The sequence below is a fragment of the Cetorhinus maximus genome, chromosome 8 (assembly GCF_964194155.1).
Source record: "Cetorhinus maximus chromosome 8, sCetMax3.hap1.1, whole genome shotgun sequence".
Taxonomy (NCBI): Eukaryota; Metazoa; Chordata; class Chondrichthyes; order Lamniformes; family Cetorhinidae; genus Cetorhinus; species Cetorhinus maximus.
In genome coordinates this window covers 21,007,087-21,030,050 of record NC_135886.1, presented here as the reverse complement: position 1 = coordinate 21,030,050, position 22,964 = coordinate 21,007,087, and the positions used below count along the sequence as shown (strand labels likewise).

Below are 22,964 nucleotides of genomic sequence, written 5' to 3'. Positions count from 1 at the left end.
AAACAAAAAGAGAATTACCTGGGAAAACTCAGCAGGTCTGGCAGCATCGGCGGAGAAGAAAAGAGTTGACGTTTCGAGTCCTCATGACCCTTCAGCACAACTGAGTAAAGTTAGGAGAGGGGTGAAATATAAGCTGGTTTAAGGTGGGGGGGGTGGTGGATCAGGGGAGAGAAGTTGGGGGGTGGGGGGGGTGGTTGTAGGGAGAAGCAAGCAGTGATAGGAGCAGATAATCAAAAGATGTCACAGACAAAAGGAACAAAGAGGTGTTGAAGGTGATGATATTATCTAAGAAAATGTGCTAATTAAGAATGGATCGCAGGACACTCAAGGTGCAGCTCTGGTGGGGGTGGGCTGGAAAGACTAACAAGTTATTAGTTGTAGATTTAAAAATAATGGAAATAGGTGGGAAAAGAAAAATCTATATAAATTATTGGAAAAAACAAAAGGGAGGGGGAAGAAACGGAAAGGGGGTGGGGATAGGGGAGGGAGTTTAAGATCTAAACTTGTTGAATTCAATATTCAGCGAAGAAGGCTGTAAAGTGCCTAGTCGGAAGATGAGGTGCTGTTCCTCCAGTTTGCATTGGGCTTCACTGGAACAATGCAGCAAGCCAAGGACAGACATGTGGGCAAGAGAGCAGGGTGGGGTGTTAAAATGGCTAGCGACAGGGAGGTTTGGGTCTTTCTTGCGGACAGACCGCAGGTGTTCTGCAAAGCGGTCGCCCAGTTTGCGTTTGGTCTCTCCAATGTAGAGGAGACCACATTGGGAGCAACGAATGCAGTAGACTAAGTTAGGAGAAATGCAAGTGAAATGCTGCATCACAATGTGTTCATTTGCCAATAGCAAGTTACTCTTATCCACACAAATGCCAGTGTCCTTAAAGGGACCAGTGGAAATTGCTCACAGAAAGGTAGGAAATGTGTTTATAGTGTAATTTCTGTGGAGCTCAGAGGAGCAGGAATGTTTCCACGTAAATGCTGTGGACCAGGATTGCTCCACTCCACTTGGCACCATCACCATTGCCTCCCACCCATCGCCCAAACTCCTCCACGGTGCCTACAGCTTGCTGGTTTGATGCAGATGAAGTGTGAGACCCAGTTTTGATCAGGCTTTGGGGGGACATCTTCACATTGTGTCACCCATTTAAATGAAGAAACTAGCACGAGTTAAATTTCATCCCCTAAATGTTTGCTCTGCACAGATTGTCATTATAATCACTCATTGTGTGAATAGCCTAATCAGAGCAATTGTGTGACTTTGTGTTTCAGCTCTTCCTGACCATGAAGAACAGCTTTCACCTCCTTCCACCATCGCAGCTACAACAATACGTGAAACAACACCTGAGATAAGCGATATTACCACAGATGGTGGAGACAGGAACCATTTGCTTTCATTACTTTCTAGTTTGGGTATTAGATGTCAACTATTTGAATGTATAGGGCAGTTTACGCATGTTCCAGTATCCCATTGTTGTATTCGCTGACCTACAGGCACAGTTGAAGCATGAATTGGAGAGTTGTATAGCCCCAGCCTTTATTATTACATGTGCTGAGGTGCTTGGTGTATTTATTGCTTCATAAATTTGCTTAATAATTTCAATCCAGAAGAAGATTGAATGCAATCTTTTGCTATGTAAACAAAGATCCTGTGTTTTGAAAATAATTGATAGATTAGCATTTTCTGTCACAAAAGTTACTGAGCATTACACAAATAGTAAGACTAGTGAAAATACGACTGAAGGCACTGGAGAATTGAGAGACACTAATGAAAATGATCTAAACTATGAAAGCTTACAATCGGAGTAGAAAAGGGTTAGAGAGGAAATTTACTTAGGGCAAGAACAGATGAATGGTCAGATTGGGTCCAGCTACAGGGCCTCAAGACTTTAAATAAAATGGATTAAATGGTCCGTAACATTCCTATCTTCCTATTCTGTTATCTATCTCATTATCAGTGTAATATTATTCCATCTGCAGGTGAGTGAAATTGAAAATTGACTGCATCACAATATTTTCATTTGCCAATAGCAAGTTACTGTTATTTACACATATGCCAGTGTCCTTATAGGGAGCAGTGGAGATTGCTCACAACAAGGTAGGAAATGTGTTTATAGTGTAACTTCTGTGGAGCCCAGAGGAGCAGGAATGTTTCCACAAAAGTGCTGTGGACCAGGACTGCTCCACTTCACTTGGCACCATCACTATTGCCTCCCACCCATCATCCAAACTCCGCCATGGGGCCTACAGCTTGCTGGTTTGATGCAGATGAAGTGTGAGACCCAGTTTTGTTCAGGCTTTGGGAGGGTATCTTCACATTGTGTCACCCATTTAAATGAAGGAACTAGCATGAGTTAAGTTTCTTCCCCTAAATGTTTGCTCTGCACAGATTGTCATTATAATCACTCATTGTATGAATAGCCAAATCAGAGCAATTATGTGACTTTGTGTTTCAGCCCTTCCTGACCATGAAGAACAGCTTTCACCCCCTTCTACCATCGCAGATACAACAATACATGAAACAAAACCTGAGATAAGCGATATTACCACAGATGGTGGAGACAGGAACCATTTGCTTTCATCACTTCTTAGCTTGGGTATTGGATGTCAACTATTTGAATATATAGGGCAGTTTATGAATGTTCCGACCTCACATTGTTGTATTCGCTGACCCATCTTGTCTCCCAGTCCAGCAACTACTCAAGTTTCCTTGTGTTCAAGTCCCTGCTTAGTTTTGCCCTACTCTATCTCTGTAACCTCATCCTACTTCTAACTCTGAGAATTCTGTGTTCCTCGAATTCTGGCTTCTTGTGCATCCCTGATTTCCTACGTTCCACCATTTGTGGCTGTGCCTTCAGCCGTCCAGGCCCCAAGCTCAAGAATTAATTCCCTAAATCTTGCTCCCTCACTGCCTCTCTTTTCTTTAAGATACTCCGAGAGCCTTTGACCAACCTGTCCCAAAGTGTCATGTTGTGTCTGCGAATCACCTTGGGATTTTTCAGTATGTTAAAGGTGCAATATGCAAGTTATTACTGCGGTGGGGATAGAAGGGCACCAGTGTCTGTCTGAACAGGATTGACAGATGAAACATTCACCTGTTTGAAATGAGAAAAATGGAAAGAGGAGTGCTGGCAATGGAAGAGGAGAGTAAAATATTGTCAAGCTGAACTGAAAAAGTAGGAGGGGAATATCGTGCCCTGTGAACAGAAAATTGTAAAGCATGTACGATATGTGGGAATAATAGTTGTCAAGGAGAAGAGCCTCTCCCAAGGGCGGGGTGGGGAAAGGTGGGTGTGGTGGGCGCAGTGAGAGCTTTGGTTAAAAGGAGTGTTACTTTTGAGATAGTTTGAGGAAGTGATACTTTGGTTGGTTTTCTGAAAACCCAATGTCACTTACTTTATCATTGATAGCTTTCCAGTTCAAAATATAAGTAAAGAGTAGAAGTGTTAAAAATTGAACAGATTGTACATTTTAAATTGGAAAAAAAATGAAATTGTTCCGGGGGTAAAGGCCTGACTTCCCTTAATGCAACACTAACTGGTGCAGAGGAGATGCAGGAAAGGGAAGTAACACACGCCATATATACCACTGAAATCCATTATGTCCTGTCATCATTCTGTTCAAAAATCCTATGTCAAAAGTATATGTGAGTCTTTCAATGTTAATTGTTTACATCTTGTCACACCCTAATATGCGATACTGCAGTTCCAGGTCTTGCTCAGAAGGTGGCTCTGACAACCATGTAGTTTTCCAGAGCAAAATTATCCTCATTTCTCTGAAGCCATTTTGATTTTTTAAAACCTATTATTTAATAACAGTAATTTTTTGGAATATTTCCAACCTTCCTCCTTATTACTTGTTCATATTGTTCACAGGGAAGTCTGCATGAATGAATTCATATTTCATTTGCCACTGACCAGAGGGTTGGGTGTTTAATGAAACTAGTTGAGATTTACAGACCTGTTTTTTGGTTTGAGCCTTCAGGAAGATGAATCTGCCAAGCCTACCCGGCCTGGCCTACCAGTTACTCAGTCCCATGCTACATGGTTGATTCTTAATCTCATCTGAAATACTTTAGCAAGGCACTCAGATTCAAGAAGACATTTAGGGATGGACAATAAACGTAGCACCCTAGAACAAATACAAAAGCATGTTGGATACCAGAGCATGTCTGGTTTCTGTGAAGCTGAGCTTAACAATGAGTCAGCACCTTCTGGAAGGGAGAGGAAGGGAAAGAAAAATAGAAGTTGATTATATTATTTCTTATCATTTATATATGTGGTTTTACATTTCAGATACTGCTACATATGAACAAAGGCAAACAGATCTTTTTACAACCACAACTGTAAACACAATAACAAATAAAACAATACCTCCGAACAACTCCCCAATTCCTACAGATAGACTCGACAAAAGCTTAATGCTTTCGGCAGTTCCTCACTGTGAGTATCTAGGTCTTGTAAAATGAAACATAGCAAAGGAAGTCTGATAAGTAAAGGTATGAATTATTTTCAGCAATTCTGTATTTACCTATGAATTATTTGTCTTTCGCTTCTTTTGGTCCTCTACTCCAAAGTGCTGGTTAGGTGTCAGCTGCTATATTGTGCACATTTCTGGGCGCCACGTTTTAGGAAGAATGTCGAGGTGTTGGAGAGGGTGCAGACGTGATGTATGAGAAGGGTACCAGGAATGATGGACTTCAGTTATGCAGAGACCAGAAAAATTGGGATTCAGTTTCACTAACTGGAAATCATGGGTGGAGTTTTCCAGTCCTGCCCGCTGTGGGAATTGTGGAACAGAAAATTTGATGGATCAGCAGAAGGTCTGTTGACTTTGGGTGGGAATTTCTGCTGCAGGACCGGAAAATCCAACCCCACGTTTGACTAATTTATTGGAGTTTGTTGAGGAAGTAACAAGCAACGTGGATAAAGGGGAACCTGTGGATGTGCTGTATGTAGGTTTCCAAAAGGCATTGACAATGTGCGACATCAAAGGGTACTACTCAAAATAAGAGCTCGTGGTGTATGGGGTGGCACATTAGCATGGATAGAGGATTGGTTAGCTAACAGGAAACAGAAAGTAGTGACAAATGAGTCATTTTTCAGAGTACCACAAGGATCAGTGGTGGAGCCTCAACTATTTACAATTTATATCAGTGACTTAGATGAAGAGACCGAATGTATGGTTGCTAAATTTGCTGATGATACAAACTTAGATAAGAAAGTAAGTTGTGAAGAGGACATAAGGAGTCTGCAAAGGGATATAGATAGCTTAAATGAGTGGGCACAAATTTTGCAGATGAAGTATAATGTGGGAAAATGTAAACATGTTCACTATGGCAGGAAGAATAGAAAAGCAGCATATTATTTAAATGGAGAGAGATTGCAGAACTCTGAGGTACTGAAGGATATTGGTGTCCTGCTACATGAATCACAAAAAGTTAGTATGCACGTACAGCAAGTTATTTGGAAAGCAAATAGAATGTTGTCATTTATTGTGTGGCGAATGCAAAATAAAATAAGGATGTTTTTCTACAGTTGTACAGGGCATTAGTGAGACCACATCCAAAGTACTGTATACAGTTTTGGTTTCCTTCTTTAAGAAAGGATGTAAATATGTTAGAAGCAGTTCAGAGAGGTTCACTTGACTGATATGTGGGGTGAGGGTTTATCTTATGAGGAATGATTGGACAGGCTGGGCCTGTATCCATTGGTGTTTAGAAGAAACATATAGGATCCTGAGGAGGCTTGACAGGGTGGAAGCAGAAAGGATTTTCCCCCGTGTGGGAGAGATCAGAAACAGGGGACATAGCTTAAACATAAGGGGTTACCCATTTAAGACAGAGATGAGATGAATTTTTTTCTCTGAAGGTCATGAATCTTTGGAACTTTCTCCCCCAGAGCGTGGTGGAGGCAGGGTCAATGAATTATTTTAAGGTAGTGGTAGATAGATCCTTGAATAACAATGGGAGTCATAGGTTATTGAGGGTAAGTAGGAATGTGGAGTTGGGGCCATGATCAGATCAGTCATGATGTTATTGAATGACGGAGCAGGCTTGTGAGACCAAATGACCTACCCCTCCTCCTAATTGTATGTTTGTATGTTCCTTTGACTAGAGGGGGTTAAGGGGAGTCTTAATAGAGGCATTCAAATTAATGAAGGGTTTTGCTGGAGTAAATAAGGAGAAACTACTTCCACTGGCCATAGGGCAGAGGAGACAGGTTTAAAGTAATTAGCAAAAGAACCAGAAATGAGATTTTATTTTATACAACAGGTTATTATGATGTGAAATGTACGGCTTGGATGGATAGTGGAAGCAGATTCAATAGTAACTTTTAAAAGAGAATTGGATAAATGCTTGGAAGGCAAGAAAAATTGCAGGACTCTGGGGGAAGTACAGGGGACTACAACTAATTGTATAGCTCGTCAAAATGTTGGCACAGGCATGATGGGCTGAAAGGTTTCTATCAATGCTATGAAGTATGAAATACTATGGGTGGAATTGCCCCAGATTCGCACTAAGTGCCGTAGCAGGTGGGAAAAAGGACGTTTTACCCGCCAGCCGCAATGGCGGCTTTTCACATTGTATTGTCCCAGTCCCGCCACGTTAATCATGCAATCCCGGGAAGCATGTCCTGCCACATTAATCATGCAATCCCAGGAAGCATGTCCCGCCACATTGATCATGCAATCCCAGGAAGCATGTCCCACCACATTAATCATGCAACCCCCGGAAGCATGTCCCGCCACATTAATCATGCAATCCCGGGAAGCATGTCCCGCCACATTGATCATGCAATCCCGGGAAGCATGTCCCGCCACATTAATCATGCAATCCCGGGAAGCATGTCCCGCCACATTAATCATGAAATCCCGGGAAGCATGTCCCGCCACGTTAATTATGCAATCCCGGGAAACATGTCCCGCCACTTTAATCATGCAATCCCGGGAAGCATGTCCCGCCACGTTAATCATGCAATCCCGGGAAGCACGTCCCACCACGTTAATCAAGCAATCCCGGGAAACATGCTGTTTGATGGTAGGGGGCCTCCGATTTGCCCACCACAACGTCACCTCGCTGGTTCCTCACGCTGGGACGCCATATTTAAAGTGCAGCCGCGTGCACACCTCTCAGTGACTCCAGCCCAGGACTGCTGCACAGAAGACATGGCACCAAAAGGCAAAGATACTGTAGCCCCCTGATTCAGTGACGTGTCCTTCAAGCGACTTTTCAACACTGTGGAGGCCCGCTGTGAAGCCCTGTACCCCCGCTCTGGGTGAAAGCCAGCAAGCATGGTCACCAATGCAGCATGGGAGGCAGTGGCAGCAGTGGTCAGCACCAATACCTTGCAAAAAAGGACAGTCACCAAGTGCCACGAGAGGATGAATGGCCTCATCCATTCCACAAGGGTAAATCACTCTTCTCATCACTCTCAACTCACACACTCACAAACCCATCGTACATCCACAGGGATCTCACAACTCAAGACTAACCCTCACACACACCCTCACATCTCCATCAGGTTCATATACTCTCGAGCTCATGTCGTCATCGTCATCGCATCCATGTCTCCGCTCACCACACAAACATTCTACACAGTGCCATGTGTCCTGCTCACACTCTCCATCTGGTTTCATGCAGGAGAAGCTGGCTCAAAGCAGTAGGGAGAGGTCCCAGACCGAGGATGGAGTGGCCCACATTAGCCCCCTCACTCACTTTGAGAAGCGTGCCATTGTGCTGATTGGTGAGGATGTAGACCATGCTTGTGGCGATGGTGAGGTCGGCGGCGAACAACCAGATGAGGATCCTGCACCACATCATCCCTCTCCCAACACAATTGTGAGTGCTCTCTCTCATGTTTTTGACTCTGCTGCCGTGCACTAATTATCTCTACTTTGGTTCATGGGAAGCTCTGCCAAGTGACTGACACCCTCATGTAGCCAGTCCCTCAGCTCCATCCAGGTCCTCACCTCCAACCAAGAGGACACCTCCAATCAAGTGCTGGAAATAAGCAGCCAGGAAGGTCAGTCTCAGAGCTTACCCACACCCCCCACCAGCACAGAGACACACATCTTGGTAGGATCTAGATCTAGAGCAGCTTTGGGTTCACAATCTGGTAGTCACTGCACAGACATGTGTCTGTAGCTAGAGGAGGCAGGTTCAGTCAAGCTTCCCAGTACTCTGAGCACTGCTGGGGAAGAGGCATCTGTGAGGTCCGAGCCAGGTGACAAGCCTCTATATTCAGCCTTCCAACTCATCATGGAGAGTCAGCAGAAGGCAGGGGAACATCATGCAAAGCTGTTGGAAGCCCTCAACAGAGTGGCATGCGAGTTGGAGGAGTAAGTCTGCCTGCTCTCTGAAGAAGTGGTGCCCACATGCATGCATATGGACGCCTCCATGGGGAGGATGACGGAGACCATAGAAACCCAGGTCCATTTTGGAAGAGCTTGTATGAATTTAATGATCTCCCCCCTGGATTCTGATCTGGATATATTCCCTGCCCCATCTCCTGGTGTCTCATTTATAACTGCCAGCGCTCTGAGCTGGAATTCTCTGTCTCTTTTCCTCTTTCCTCCTTTTCTAACTTCTCTGGGCAATTGCTTTTCAAACTTCATCCAACAACAATTTATTCATCATTGTCCACTAAGAGTAAAGTGCAGTTTAAAAAATGTAAATTTCTGTTGCATTTTATTGCCATACTTCTTCAATCTGCATGGTTTTCACTTGTGCCAATTCTCCCTTTGACTAGCTTTTAGGTGGCTGAAGCTATTGACTGGGCAGGACAAGGTCATCCTATTTTCTCATTCTGGCTGTTGTGATGTGTTACAGGATAGTGTTAGGAACAATGTATAGCTTTAAGTTTAATTTATGTGTTTGTAAATTTCATTTATAGGATGTGGGCGTCGCTGGCTAGGCCAGCATTTATTGCCCATCCCTAGTTGCTCTTGTTCAGAGGGCATTTTTTTTTTCTAAAGTCAACCACATTGCTGTGGTTCTGGAGTCACATGAAGGCCAGACCAGGTACGGACAGCAGATTTCCTTCCCTAAAGGATATTAGTGAATGAGATGGGTTTTTACAACAATCAGCACTGGTTTCATGGTCATCATCAGACTTATTAATTCCAGATTTTTATTGAATTCAAACTTCACCATCTGCTGTGGTGGCTTTCAAGCTTGGGTCCCCAGAGCATTACCCTGCATTTGTGGAATACTAGTCCAGTGACAGTACCACTATGTCACTGCCTCTCCCCAATGTGGAGTAAAAAGTTAATCTCAGTAATGATGACCATGAAATTACTGGAAAAAAACCCATCTCGTTCACAAATGTCTTTTAGGGAAGGAAATCTGCCATCTTCTCCAGGTCTGCCCTAATATGATTCCAGACCCACAGCAATGTGGTTGCCTATTTAACTGCCCTTTGAAACAGTCTTAACAGGCCACTCAGTTGTCCCCATGAAGTGCAGCAGTTGAAAATGGCAGCTTAGTACTACACTCTCGAGGGCGATTAGGGATGGACAACAAATGCTGGCCTCACCAGAGATGCTCCTAACCCATTAACGTGTTTAAAAAATATATCATTATTTTTATGAAGCGGTGGAATCTCCTTGTCAGAGGGTTTGGGCGTGAGCGGGTGTGGGCAGGCGTGCAGCCCATTGCCATCAACGATCAGCTGGGTGCCGCCATTTTGCATGGGCGGGCCAATTGAGGCCCGCCCAGCGTGATGCACACTTGGAAGCGCTGAGCACTCCCTGTGCGGGCGGCAGGAGGAGGTTGAGTCGGGGCCTGTGCTCTTTCACGCATGTGCAATAAAGTGCAGAAATCTCCCTAAGGCACAGAGCTGCCTCAGGAAGATTTGTTCGATTTTTAAAAATTTTAATGAAGAAAAACAAAAATTTAAGATATGTCACATGTCAATGTATTTTAATTTTAAAAATTATTTAATTTATAAACCCATCTTGAAACCTCACACCCTTCATGAAACCTCATCCTGCCCATGGATGAGGTTTCATGATACATAGTGAGGAATGATATAGGCACAGGAGAGCAAGTCAGTCTGGGTAGAAATAAGAAATAGCAAAGGACAGAAGTCTCTAGTGGGAGTAATCTATAGGTCCACAAACAGTAGTTCAGCAGCAGTGCACAATATAAACCAGGAAATACTGGGAGCATGTAAGAAAGGCACACCAATAATCATGGGTGATTTTAGTATGCATATAGACTGGACTAATCAGATTGGCAAGGGTAGCCTCGATGGAGTTTAGAGAGCGTATTAAAGATTGGTTCTTGGAGCAATATGTTGTGGAACCAACCAGGGAGCAGGCTATTCTGGATTTGGTTTTGTGTAATGAGGTGGGATTAATTAATGATCACATAGTAAAGGATCCTCTAGGGAAGAGTGATCATAGCATGCTAGAATTTCAAGTTCAGTTTGAGAGCAAGAAACCTGATTCCCACACTAATATTCTGGAGTTAAACAAAGGTAACTACATCGGCATGAGGGCAGATTTGGCCCTAGTGGACTGGGCAGGAAGACTACAAGGTAGGACAGTTGATGAACAGTGGCAGATATTTAAGGAGATATTCAATTCCTCCCAAGTAAAATATATTCCAAAGAGGAAGAAAGATGGTAGGAGGGGAAAAAAGCATCCATGGCTAAGCAAGGAAGTTAAAGATAACATAAAGGCAAAAACTAAGGCATACCAAATTGCAAAGGTCAGTGGCAGGCTGGAAGATTGGGAAACTTTTAAAGATCAACAAAGGGTTACTAAAAAAAAATAAAAAGAGCAAAGGTAAACTATGAAAGAAAACTAGCACAAAATGTAAAAACTGATAGCAAAAGCTTCTACAAGCATATAAAAGGAAAGAGAGTAGCTAAAGTGAATGTTGGTCCCTTGGAGGATGAGACTGAGGAGTTAATAGTGGGGAACACAGAAATGGCAGAGACGCTTAATCAATATTTTGCCTCAGTTTTCACAGTGGAGGACACTAGTACCTCCCCAATAATAACAGGTAGTGCAGAGGGTATAGAGAAGGAGGAACTTAGAACAATCTCCATCACTAGAGAAAAAGTACTGAGCAAACTATTGGGATTAAAGGGTGACAAGTCCCCAGGACCTGATGGCCTACATCGCAGGGACTTAAGGAAGTGGCAGCAGAGATAGTGGATGCATTGGCTATAACATTCCAAAATTCCCTGGATTCTGGAAAGGTTCCAGTGGATTGGAAAAATGCTAATATAACACCCTTATTCAAAAAGGGCAGGGGAGGCAGAAAGTAAGAAACTATAGACCAGTTATTTTAACATCTGTCATTGGGAAATTGTTGGAATTCATTATTAAGGAAGTAGTAATGGGGCATTTGGAAAGATAAAATGCAATCCATCAGAGTCAGCATGGTTTTATGAAGAGTAAATCGTGTTTGACTAATTTGCTAGAGTTCTTTGAAGATGTGACAAGCAAAGTAGATAATGGGGATCCTGTAGATGTAGTATACCTGGACTTCCAGAAGGCCTTTGATAAGGCGCCACACAAAAGATTAATACACAAGATAAGATCACACAGAGTTAGGGGTAATATATTAGCTTGGATAGAGGATTGGCTAACCAACAGAAACCAGAGAGTCAGGATAAATGGGTCTTTTTCTGGATGGCAAGCTGTAACTAGTGGGGTGCCACAAGGTTCGGTCCTTGGGCCCCAACTATTTACAATCTATGTTAATGGCTTGGATTCAGAGATAGAAGGTACTATAGTTAAATTTGCAGATGACACCAAAATAGGTGAGAAAGTAAGTTGCAATGAAGAAATAAGAAATTTACAAATGGATATGGACAGGTTAGGTGAATGGGCCAAAATTTGGCAGATGGAGTTTATCTTGGTAAGCGTGAGGTTATCCAGTTTGGTCGGAAGAATAAAAACGCGACTTATTATTTAAATGGAGAGAAACTTCAGAATGCTTCAGTGCACAGGGACCTGGGTGTACTCGTGCATGAATTGCTGAAAGCTATTTTGCAGGTACAGCAGGTAATAAGAAAGGCAAATGGAATTTTGGCATTTATTGCCAAAGGAGTAGAGTAAAAAAATGGGGAAGTGTTGTTGCAACTGTACAAGGCATTGGTGAGACTGCACCTGGAGCACTGTGCACAGTTTTGGTCCCCTTACTTGAGGAAGGATGTAGTTGCATTGGAATTACTTTTCTCAAAGGGTCGTGAATCTGGGGAATTCACTAGCTCAGAGTGCAGTGGATGCTGGGACGCTGAATAAATTTAAGGAGGAGATAGACAGGTTTTTAATGAGTAACTGGTTGAAAGGTTATGGGGAGAGGGCGGGAAATTGGAGTTGAGGCCAAAATGAGATCAGCCATGATCGCATTGAATGGTGGGGCAGGCTCGAGAGGCTGAATTGCCTACTCCTGCACCTAGTTCTTATGTTCTTATGTAAATGTGAAGGCCGCCTGGGCTCTTCGTCTGCCCCCAACCTTAAAGTTGGACGGGCAGCTCAGTTAATGATCTTCACTGGAATCTAATTAATAGGCTTTTGATAGTTCGGCGGGCGCGCAGCTGACTCTGCTGTGAGCCTGCCGAACTGAGGATCTGAATGACGCGCGGTGACATCGGGACGCACGTCCAACATGACTGCCCATCATTTTATGCCCCGGTGAGCCCCCAACGTCGGGGACCCGCCCCCACTCGCCGATCAGAAGATTCTGGCCACAGTCCTTGAAAGTTTTGGAGTTGGTGTGTCGCATTTGTGCAAATTGGGAGCCATGAAATTATCATTTCTTAAGGCAATTGTACTCCACCTTTCGAATAGTAGTTGTTAATATTTGGCACTGATCAAGTTTTGAAAGAAATATTCAAGACATTTTTATGACATTGTGGCCATGTGCTCGGGATCCAGAAATGGATATTAGATTTGTCATAAAGTTTTTTTTGCATTTTATAGAAAGTCCATGCGTCAACATTTGTTCAATGACCTGAGAAACTCCTGCAGATAATCTTGTTGAGGTTAATGATTAAATCTCCAAGCTACATTTACATTCTTGTGGAGAAACCAGGGGCATTAGTGCAATAAATAGCCAAAATATGCACTTCTAATTCTCAATCTTTCACACTAAAACTAAATGTATTCAACAATAACCATGATAAGAATGCAATTTTTCACTAGCAATTTGCCCTCTCCTCATTTCCAGGTGATGGATTTGTGAACAATGCAGCTTTTCCATTATTTAAATTGTATAATAGTCTATTTGGATTGTAAGGAGAAAAAGTAATTCAATAGGATGATTCCTCAAGTCTGTATTTTTTTCTTGGATATTTGCAGATTCCTCTGATGAGTACTGGAAAAAGGGGATATATTTTGGTATTATAATGATGGGAAACTACTCAAAGCAATATTTAAAAATAGTAATCAATTTTGCAAATGATGTATCTAGCATATTATAATTTTGATAAAAACAGTTAAAGACATTGCATCCCATTAAGCCATTCTTACAAAAACCATCGTGTGTGACCCCGATGGCCCTACCCTGTTCATTCTGCTGATATCTGTCTTAATTAAGGTATTAGATTGCCTATGAACTTTTTCTCCCTTGCCTGCAGGGTAACCTCCAATGTATCCCAGGATCATTCTTGGTCCATTCCATCTCACCATTAACATCCAACCTTTTGGCAACATCATCAGTTACTGACAACACAACTCAATCTCTGTTTTCCCAATTAAGCCGCTCTCCCTATCTGACATCAAGAGCCAATTCTGTCCAGCTTACTGTCAGTAAAACCATCCCCATTAGTTCCTTTCAGTACCTCTGAGTCTTTGACCTGGATTATATCAAGCTCCATGAATGCCACTTCAGATTGAGTCAAATTGTGGTGTGATGCTAAACTCATATTCCTCCTTTGCATTTAATGCATTCTGAAAATCACTTCCTTGCACCTTTGCAGCATTGTCCACATTCACCTCTTCCTCCACAATGATACATCTTCAACACTTCAAGGCTCTGATACTCACTTAGCAAGCCTACTCTACTAGTTGCAATGCTTCCAAAAAATCCCTGCCAACATACTCACCAATGCAAAAGTTGCACAGTCCTGTCCTAACTGTCTCTCCAAGTCCACTGGCTCACTGAGCTTCGGTGGTGTTGACTTTAAAATTCTCATTCTCAAGTTTTAAATTCCTCCCTGATCTCACTCTATGGTCATTTTCTTCTGCCTTACACTCCAATTTCTCTTAAAGCTGAGTTTCTCCATGTCCCCTGCTCCATTTGTGGTGGTAGCTTTTCAGTAACTATACCTCTTTGGAACTCCCTCCAATTCCTACATTTAAAGTCTGCTGAAAACCCTCTTTCAAAATACCTTTGACCCTCCACTAGACCAATCTCAGCTTTCCTTTTTCCTATCTTACTCAGTGTTCACTGTTTGTTTCCTCCTTAATGTGAACTAGTCTAATATGTCCTCTTATGTGTGAGGACTGTTAAATAAATGTAAGCTTATTCTTTAAAAAAAGATTTTACAAGAAGTCCTTGGGCAGGATTTTTCGGATGGTGGGATTTCCTGACCTACCACCTGAAGAGTCGATGGGTCAACACGACGCTGCTGACACTGGCTGCCCCACCGGCATTTAACGCTCAGCGGGATGTTAATGGGCTAACGGCGAGGCTTCCGCCCCCACTAGGGAGGGAAGGCTGCCTTAGAGAGCAGCCAGCTAAGCCGATTAGCTGATGGCTCTGTAGTCCCAGCAACTCCAAGTCCCAATCTGAGCTGTGGCCACTGCTGGGACTACGGGCAGTCCCTGAGGAAGAGGAGATAATGGAAGCAGCTTCAGGTCACCAGGTATTGGCAGGATCTGTCTGGCAGGTGCCAGGAAGAGGGGGAAGAGGGGGTTGGGGGTTTGGGGTTTGAGAGGCTGAGGGGAGTGGTAAAGAGGGGGAATGACCTTGTGGAGGTTGCCTCTTATGGCCAAGGAAGAATCCCCCCCTCCCTAAAGGAGTAAAATTCCTCCTCTTATTTTTTAGGTCAGTTTTTCAAAGACTGAGAACATATCATATTCATTTCACTGTGAAACTAATATTAAAACCCTGATGTTAACCTAACTCACTTGCTGGGAATGGGGCAGATCCTATTTGCACACCATCTGTTTTATACCCCGTCTGTTGTTACCATCCATTGACTTCAATTGTCTGTGGAACGGGGTGAGATGTAATGTGCAAATCTGGCCCCAGGTCTCATCTTTGTTGTATTGATTTCAGGAGCCATCCCTGGTGCCATTGTTATAGTACTAATTATAATCAAGGTTATTTGTGACAGAAGAAAATATGGATGAGTGTAGAACTACTTTTATTCTTATATTTCTCTGCATCATTTTTGTAAATTTGGATAATATAAATCCAAAACTCAACTATCCACCACAATTGAGGTGACATGGCCAGCAATAGAAACTGGAAAATAATTGAACATTTCTGAATGACTGCACACATATAAGCCTCCATGGCACTATTTTGAAGAACAGGCCAGTTCTCCATACTGTCCTGGTCAATATTTAGCCCTCAATTAATGTTATTGAAAAAACAGATTTTCTCGTTGTTATCACGTTGCTGTTGTGGGAGTTTTCTGTGGCTGCCGTACTTTCCTACATTAGAACAGTACTTCAAAAGCACTTCAATGGCTGTAAGTGACTTGGGACATCATAAGATTGTGAAAGGTGCAATATAAACGCATGTCTTTTTACCCCACATACTCCGTAGGAAAACACCATTGCACCTGCAACGAGATCAGGTGACATTGCAACAGCTGATTGTTTGCCTGATCTACAGCTCCCCTATCCACCCTCTCACACCTTCAGCCATTAAGATGAAGTAATTCTCTGGATGTCAAGCAAAACCTGCAAGTGCAGAACCATAGCATCTTGCTCAACCCTGCGTTCAGCTTAATCCTCAACATTTGCTCCATTACCACTTGTGACATCTCTGTCTACCGTACCCCTTTCCTCCTTATTGGAAATCATTCTGAGAAATTTTCTTGCATATAAAAATTGTTACATAAGTGCTAGTTGGTGTTATCTGAGTGGAATGCCCGTGATTCCATATCGATGGTTCGCTTGTGAAAGTTTAGTCCCAACAATTGGTTTATCATTGCCCCTGAATGTTCCACACAACTGATCTCACGATCTACTAGACTCCTTCCTCTTATGGACTACATTGAGAAAATAATGTTTATTTTTCAGTGATACAATTTTTCCGAAGTATTATGTTCTCTTGCATCACGAGAAATTGGCTGTTGGAATGGAATGTTCCAACACTTTAACCGCAGTTTATATATTTAGGTAGTCAGAGATACAGAGAAACTGCTTTCATATTGTTTAGGTCTTCAGGAGTAATACAGACAGTAGCAACTGAAAGCTAAATGCTTTGCACATTTCAAGACCTATGGCTCAGAACTCTTTCTCTTGAGTCTTCCTGACTGTCACTCAATCCAGTAATGCTGCAGTGTTATTGTGATGTGCATCTGGGATTTTTCTGTGCTGGTGTCTTAATGCCACTTGTTCTTGATGTCATGGCACTGCTACATTGCACTTAAAGTGTCTCTGCTTGTCCGCATGAGCGTTTTGCAGCTGCCATACTGCAGGGACTGCCACACTGTTTGGATATAACTATAGGAGAGTGATACACTCAAGTTGCTCTCCTGAGACCCTGCAATAAAAAATAGATAAAATGTCAAATGTACTGTCAGTATCAGTATTGTATTGGTACCTTTGTAATGTATTTACTGTGCTCTTCACAGTTTTTGAAAAACTTTTACTAGAGCTGGTTGACCATATGCTGCCTCTCTGTTTCTTTTGCCACTTCTTCCTTTCCATCTAGATCCTATAAAACAGGGAGTCAATTCCTAGAATGTCACAAGGACACTGAACTAGCAAGAATTCAACTTATTGGAAATTGAAACTGCAGCCGTTTTAGATGAATGGTCGTCAATCTTGGCGGAATAATATTCCAGTCTTTTCAGTTCAATGCATCAAATTTGTAAAGATCTCCATGACAAGAGAGAGGAATCAGAAAGCAGTGTGATATTCGTGCTACTTCTAGAACTTTGGAGTCTGTATATAAAAAATGAAGGGTTGAAATTTCTTTGCTCAAAATTAATTTTTGATGTGAATTATCTTAAGAAATGTAAATGTTCTACTGTACCATCATAAAAATTATGTAAAAAAATACAAACTTAGAAAATGCTTCCAAAAACAATTGGGACAAATATGGCAAATAAGCAGCTCTACTTTGGGTCTACAAAAAATATTCAAAATGATAGGACTGAAGAAAACTCCTCGGCCCATCTGGTCAGGCACAAAAATCTACCCCCTTAAATATCTCTACACTCTGCTTTCCTGGACAAACCACATGCTCTGTGCAACCTCACTCCTCTTAGCTTCAACTAATGTCCCTGATTTTATATCGATCTGAAACACATTAATGTGGCTCAATTGATTTATTCCCTTAAGCACGTTGAATGGTGTCCGCCCTCAGTCTTCTCTTATTCAAAGTAAATAATCTCTTCGACTGCTCCTCATAACTCATTCTTTTAAACTAGGTATCCAGTTGGCTGTCTTTTTCTTCACTGCCTCCAATTTCTCAATACCCTCACTGGTGACAAGAATTGCACACAGTGCACCAGGGTGTGGAAATGCCAGAGCCTTCTCATAAACTCATTGTTGCTTCCAGAGATTTGTGCTTAACCACTCTGATCATACATTCCAAGGTCTGGTTAGCTTTCTTATTCTATCAGGACATTGCACTGTTAGTTTCAGTGAACTATCCACCAAAACCCATCACTTGTGTTGTGTACTGTGTTCAAAGCTATAAAGCTTATATTCCTATTATTTTTTTTCCCTTTTTGTAATCTCGTTACCTCATATTTCATGGTCTCGCTACACTGTGCCTTGGATGAAGGATCATACTTATCAAGTTCTTGTGCATAGAGAGAGAGAAAATAGTTGGCAAAACACCCTGTGCTCCTCTTACATGATCAGGCACCTCAAAGATAAAATTGGAAGCAATCTTTATACTGGAGCAAGCGGGCGGCAGAAAGAATTTAAAGAATGAAGACAAACAACATGTAGGGCATGTTACGACTGGTCCCTGGGTGAGGTCCCCCAATTTGTTATGATCCCGGACAAGATACACCAAATTGTTAACTTTCCAAGCAGGACCCCCGTTGTTTTATGCCCCCGGGCAAGGGGGAATGAGCTGGCTCCCCTTCTTTATTCAACCTCCTCAGTTGGTCGCAACAAGGTTTAATTTAGGGATCCCTTCCCTGATGGATACGTTTTCCCAGTCCAAATTATTTATGTTTTAGAAGTAGCCAATTTAAGCAGGCTTTCTTAATTCAAAGAAAGATTAAATTTATTAATTACTAAAACCCAAGAAAAAAATAATAAAAACACAACACACATACACAGAGATCAGAAATGAGAAGTTGAGTCCAAAATTAAAAGTTAAAAAGCATATATGAATCAGTCTTTGGTGTGTCTGTGAGGAGCAGATGGAAAAATGTTACAGCCGTTAAGTTGAGTCATTCTGGTAGAGCTGACTTTGGCAGTCGAGCAGTTGGTTTGGAGACTCTTGGTTTTGCTGATTAGCTGAAGGAGTTGTCCTGTTTCCTGTTTGACTGTGGCTTTGCTGACTTGCCCCCAGCCACAGAGAGAGAGAGGAGAGAAAGACTTTTTCCTGCAAACTGCAGGGATTCCTATTTGCTGTTTTTTTGCTGTGACCGTCACAGCACACACTAGCATAGCTGAACTAGAACACAGCTCAGGTTTGCAGCTGGCTTTTTTTCTCACATTCTAGTTACATTTCACTATGAAAAACTTGCAAAGTAAAATGTCAGTTGCCCAATCCAGTGTCCATCCTAGAATAACCCTCTTGTCCCCTTTCTGCCATGCCAATGATCAACACCCGATTGCAGCAGTGTAGCTCCAATTATTGGCCAGAGATGCTCACATCCCAAGAACAAATAATAAAGTCTGTCTACCTAATAATGTCCTTAATTGTTGCCTTTGCAACAGTGCCAGAAACCCATTGCTGCCAGCATTAGCCAGGAACCATTTCACTGTGTGGTCCAACATTACTGACACCCAGCAACATGCTCCCATGGATTTTCAACTAAAAGATTTTAAGGGACCAGGAATATATGTCTTCAAACATTGTTTTGCTTTAAATTGCATTGACAATTTAATAAGAACATAGGAAGGGGAGTAGATCATTCATGCCATCAAGCCTGTTCTGCCATTTAATTATAATCATGGTTGTTCTGTACCTCAACTTTATCCACACATGAAATATTAATACTTGAAGCCAACACTTCAGATATTTAAATAGGATAATTTATTAAATAAGGAAAATCAAGTCACCCGCTTTACCAAATCTGCAACCCTAAACTTACTTTTACATGTTGGGACCACACCGCTCCAACCATCGGCTGTGCATATCCGGTAGTCACTACCAACCAGTTTGTACCTAGAAATGAAAAAAACAAGCCATTGTAGAAAACCAAAAGAGAAATCACTTATTGTCAGACAAGTGAGCTGAAAGTTACATGTGAAATTAGTGCAGCATGCTAATCAGGAAATGAATCTAATGGTTAAACTGGTTTCAACTAGGAAACTATTATATAACATAATAAAACCATTATTAACCCAGGGGGGCTTGCTATGCAGGGAGCATGACAAAAAAATCCTGGCATGTTTGTTTGCAGGCTCCCAGGGAGGGTCCCTCGTTCAAAAGTGCTCAGTGCCTGTTTGAGGTACCCAGCATTGGGCAGGTGTACCCCCTGTCCTTGCTGCCAACCCCCATCCTGCCACCCCCTTCCTGCCATCACTCACTTGTGGCCTCCAGGTGGGTGTAGAACTGGCAGCAGACACCGTCTTCCCATTGGTACTGCTGAATACAGAAGAGCACCTCTGATTGGCTGACAGCTCTCAATGGGCGGGACTTCTACCCCCAGGGTCCTTGATCTCAGGTGAAGGCCCACCACTGGCCTGTCAAGTGCCTGAGTGGCACAAGATGTGGCAGGCCTTCTCAAAAAAGAGGTGACGCGGGTTCTCGCCAGCTTTTCAGCTGGCAACTGAGACCCCTCTTGCCTCCACCAAATTCTGCACAATGATCTCATTGTCTGTCTAGATCTGGTGCTATTCCGATCGTATAGACTTTAAAGATGTCCATAGTGAAGGTGGTGTATGCTGCACATGGATACATTCAGGGGAGTGAAGTCACCGTGCAGCAAATACAAAAGGCATGGCAGGAAGAGCCAGAAGAAGAAGACAATGAGGAAGTTTCAGATGAGTTGCCAGCTCCACTGAACTGCAGCAGGAATGACAATCTGTCATTTACTGAGGAACTGTTTCCCTCAACTTTTGAAGCTCCCCATCACATGTTTCTAATGAAACAATGCTGTAGCCAAGCATAATGGGAAACTAAAGATCACAACCCTCCCAATCTTCAATATAACATACAGGATTTGTCTGTAAAAATAAAGCATTTCTCCTTCCTGCTTGAGCTATTAAAACCGATTTGGAAATACTGCATAAGGAGATATTGTGACATCCCTCAACATCATCCCAACATCAAAAACATAACCCTTCAGCAAAATCATTCCAGAATTTGTGCAACTGAATGCTCACCCTTCATCACAATGAAATGTAACTTTATTTCCCAAAGTAGTATCTGATGCTTCATAATATCCATTCATAATCTCTCCTGGATTGCTACAATCCCTCGCTAGACAGAGACAATATGTTATGAACACCAAGATCACCAAAGGATTTTTCAATGTAACTCATAGAAATGTAAAGGTTAAGGGTGATTAAACTGCTGCACATTGTTCCAGAATGCCTGCTAGCCTAACTGTTGGAATTATTTTCAAAATTTTAGCAAACAGGAACGCAATACAGTCCAATGATCCAAAACCCCATGATAGCAGGGCTCTGACTTCAGCCTAAATTAAAAAAAAACACAAAATCAACTTTTACATGTGTGGGGGTATATTTTCATCAGGCATCAGAAACTCAGTGGTTGAAGCCAAGGGCAAAGGATCTGCAGTGATGGCCCTGGACTGTGATGTTGGCTGGGAGAACTACAAACACTGTCAGTTACTATTCTAGTCATTGGCGGCTTCTCCCTTTGACTCCCATTGATCTGTTTTATAAGGGATCTTTTGTGTCTTACTCACTTAAATAATGCTTTGATGTTGAGAGCAGCGACTGTCACCTTTCAAGGCCCGTTGCACCAATTTTCCTTGTTTCACCTCCATTTCTTCTTTGTCCTCTTCAGCTCCTGCTGCAGTTAGGCTCACTCCTTATCCTGCTGCTTGTTTATGCCTTTCTGTGCTCCAGTTATGCAGCAGACCATGGTTATTTAGGATACATTTACTGGGCTATAGAAGATCAACTTGCTGGGGTAATCCAAGCATTAATACATGTTGTAGGATCCATGTATCTATGGATAATTAGATTTAATCAATATCTGCACAAGATCTTGTTTATGGGTAACCACATGGTTAAAAGCTAAGCAGCAAAGCATGATGGTTAAGATTGTTCACAAAATGCTAAGATATAGTTGTAACATTGCTCCTCATATAGCAAGAGTACTCAACAGCGTAGAAGAAGTGAGATGAGACTGCTAAGCTAGAAGCTCCTTAACATGGATTGTACGTGAGACAAACATCAAGTGAAATCCTATGTGACATTGCAATAGTCCAGTGGTTCAAGAAGGTAGCTCACCACCACCTTCTCAAGGGCCTAACCAGCAATGCCCACATCCCAAGAATGAATTTTAAAAATTACAGAAAAGTGGTTGATGTCAGCAGACATGTGAGCTTTGAATTGTCTGCAAAAAGGGGAAAAATGGGTAATTTTGGCTCAATCATGCTAACCAGAGACAACCAAAGCCTAATATGACACGAGAAGGGTCTCTCAGCAGGATAATAGAAGGACACTTCGAGATATCATTGGCATATCTCAAGAGAAGCCAATGTCACGGTCAACAGAACATAATCCAGAAGACAATGCTCAGTGACTTTGGAGAACAAGGACCAGAGGTCGCTGATTACACAACTGCCATTGTTAAGTAGCAATTTTGTGTATGCTAATTGAACTTAATAAGCTCATGTTGCCAATTGACACATTCAGTGTCTTTTCTATTGGGTCAAGGAGTGGTTAAGATCCTAATATTTACCTCATATCCCTACAATATGCTTTACTTAAAACCACTGTGCCCTACATTAATTATGGTTGAGGTACATACCTCACTGTAGTTGCATTTTGCTGCTTTTCAATGCTTTCTTAATGAGGTCATCAGCAATATCCTCCTGTAACAGTCAATCTGATCTTTTACGTAGCACAGGCACCATGGACAATGAAGACATTTTGATTGCTTCCTTGAGAACGTGCATTTACTTTCATTACCTTTCTGTGCACAAACTGACTGAACTTTCATTGAACGGAAGCTCTTTCTGTTCCTATGGAAACACTGCCTATGGCTGTACAAGCGCCATCAGTGATGACCTAGACTCTTGCCAACACCAGTGAAAATGTTATGGTGCTTTGAGCTGATGCTATCTTTCCACACCTAATGCACAGAGTACTTGGGGAACACCAGAGAAATTACCACCCTCAGCACTTTCACACTTCCAATTCTTCTGGAGATATCAAAAAAGCCTCTGGAAAGAGAAAACAACTCTGAGATCAAAGTTAGTGTTAATGCAGGCCAATATTTACAAATTGAGCAATTGCAGGGGATGATGACACTGGCATAACTGCATCATGAGTCACTGTCCACTGCATTGCCCAGTCAATGTATCTTTTTATTTAACCTTTCATGGGATGTGGATGTCGCTGGCAAGGCCAGCATTTGAGGCCAATTCCTAATTGCCCTAGAATTGAGTGGCTTGCTAGACATTTCAGAGGGCGGTTAAGAGTCAAGCACATTA

At 42.3% G+C, this 22,964-nt stretch overlaps 2 long non-coding RNA genes across 4 annotated transcripts; one reads left to right on the top strand and one right to left on the bottom strand.

Moving 5' to 3' along the window:
• Positions 1-1,105: 1,105 nt before the first annotated feature.
• Positions 1,106-15,314, top strand: LOC144683511 (uncharacterized). Of its 2 annotated transcripts, none has more exons than XR_013577278.1 (5): positions 1,106-1,407; positions 2,451-2,591; positions 4,290-4,436; positions 13,315-13,353; positions 15,239-15,314. It is a non-coding gene; the product is annotated as an uncharacterized LOC144683511 (long non-coding RNA). The 2 variants fall into 2 exon arrangements; XR_013577279.1 differs by lacking the exon at positions 1,106-1,407 and adding an exon at positions 1,951-2,092.
• An 868-nt stretch (positions 15,315-16,182) lies between these two features.
• Positions 16,183-22,597, bottom strand: LOC144683512 (uncharacterized). Of its 2 annotated transcripts, XR_013577280.1 has the most exons (4): positions 22,280-22,597; positions 21,207-21,472; positions 20,659-20,755; positions 18,828-19,495 (listed from the first exon to the last, which is right to left on the bottom strand). It is a non-coding gene; the product is annotated as an uncharacterized LOC144683512 (long non-coding RNA). The 2 variants fall into 2 exon arrangements; XR_013577281.1 differs by lacking the exons at positions 21,207-21,472; positions 22,280-22,597 and adding an exon at positions 16,183-16,678 and having other exon boundaries at positions 19,422-19,495; positions 20,659-20,946.
• Positions 22,598-22,964: the final 367 nt, after the last annotated feature.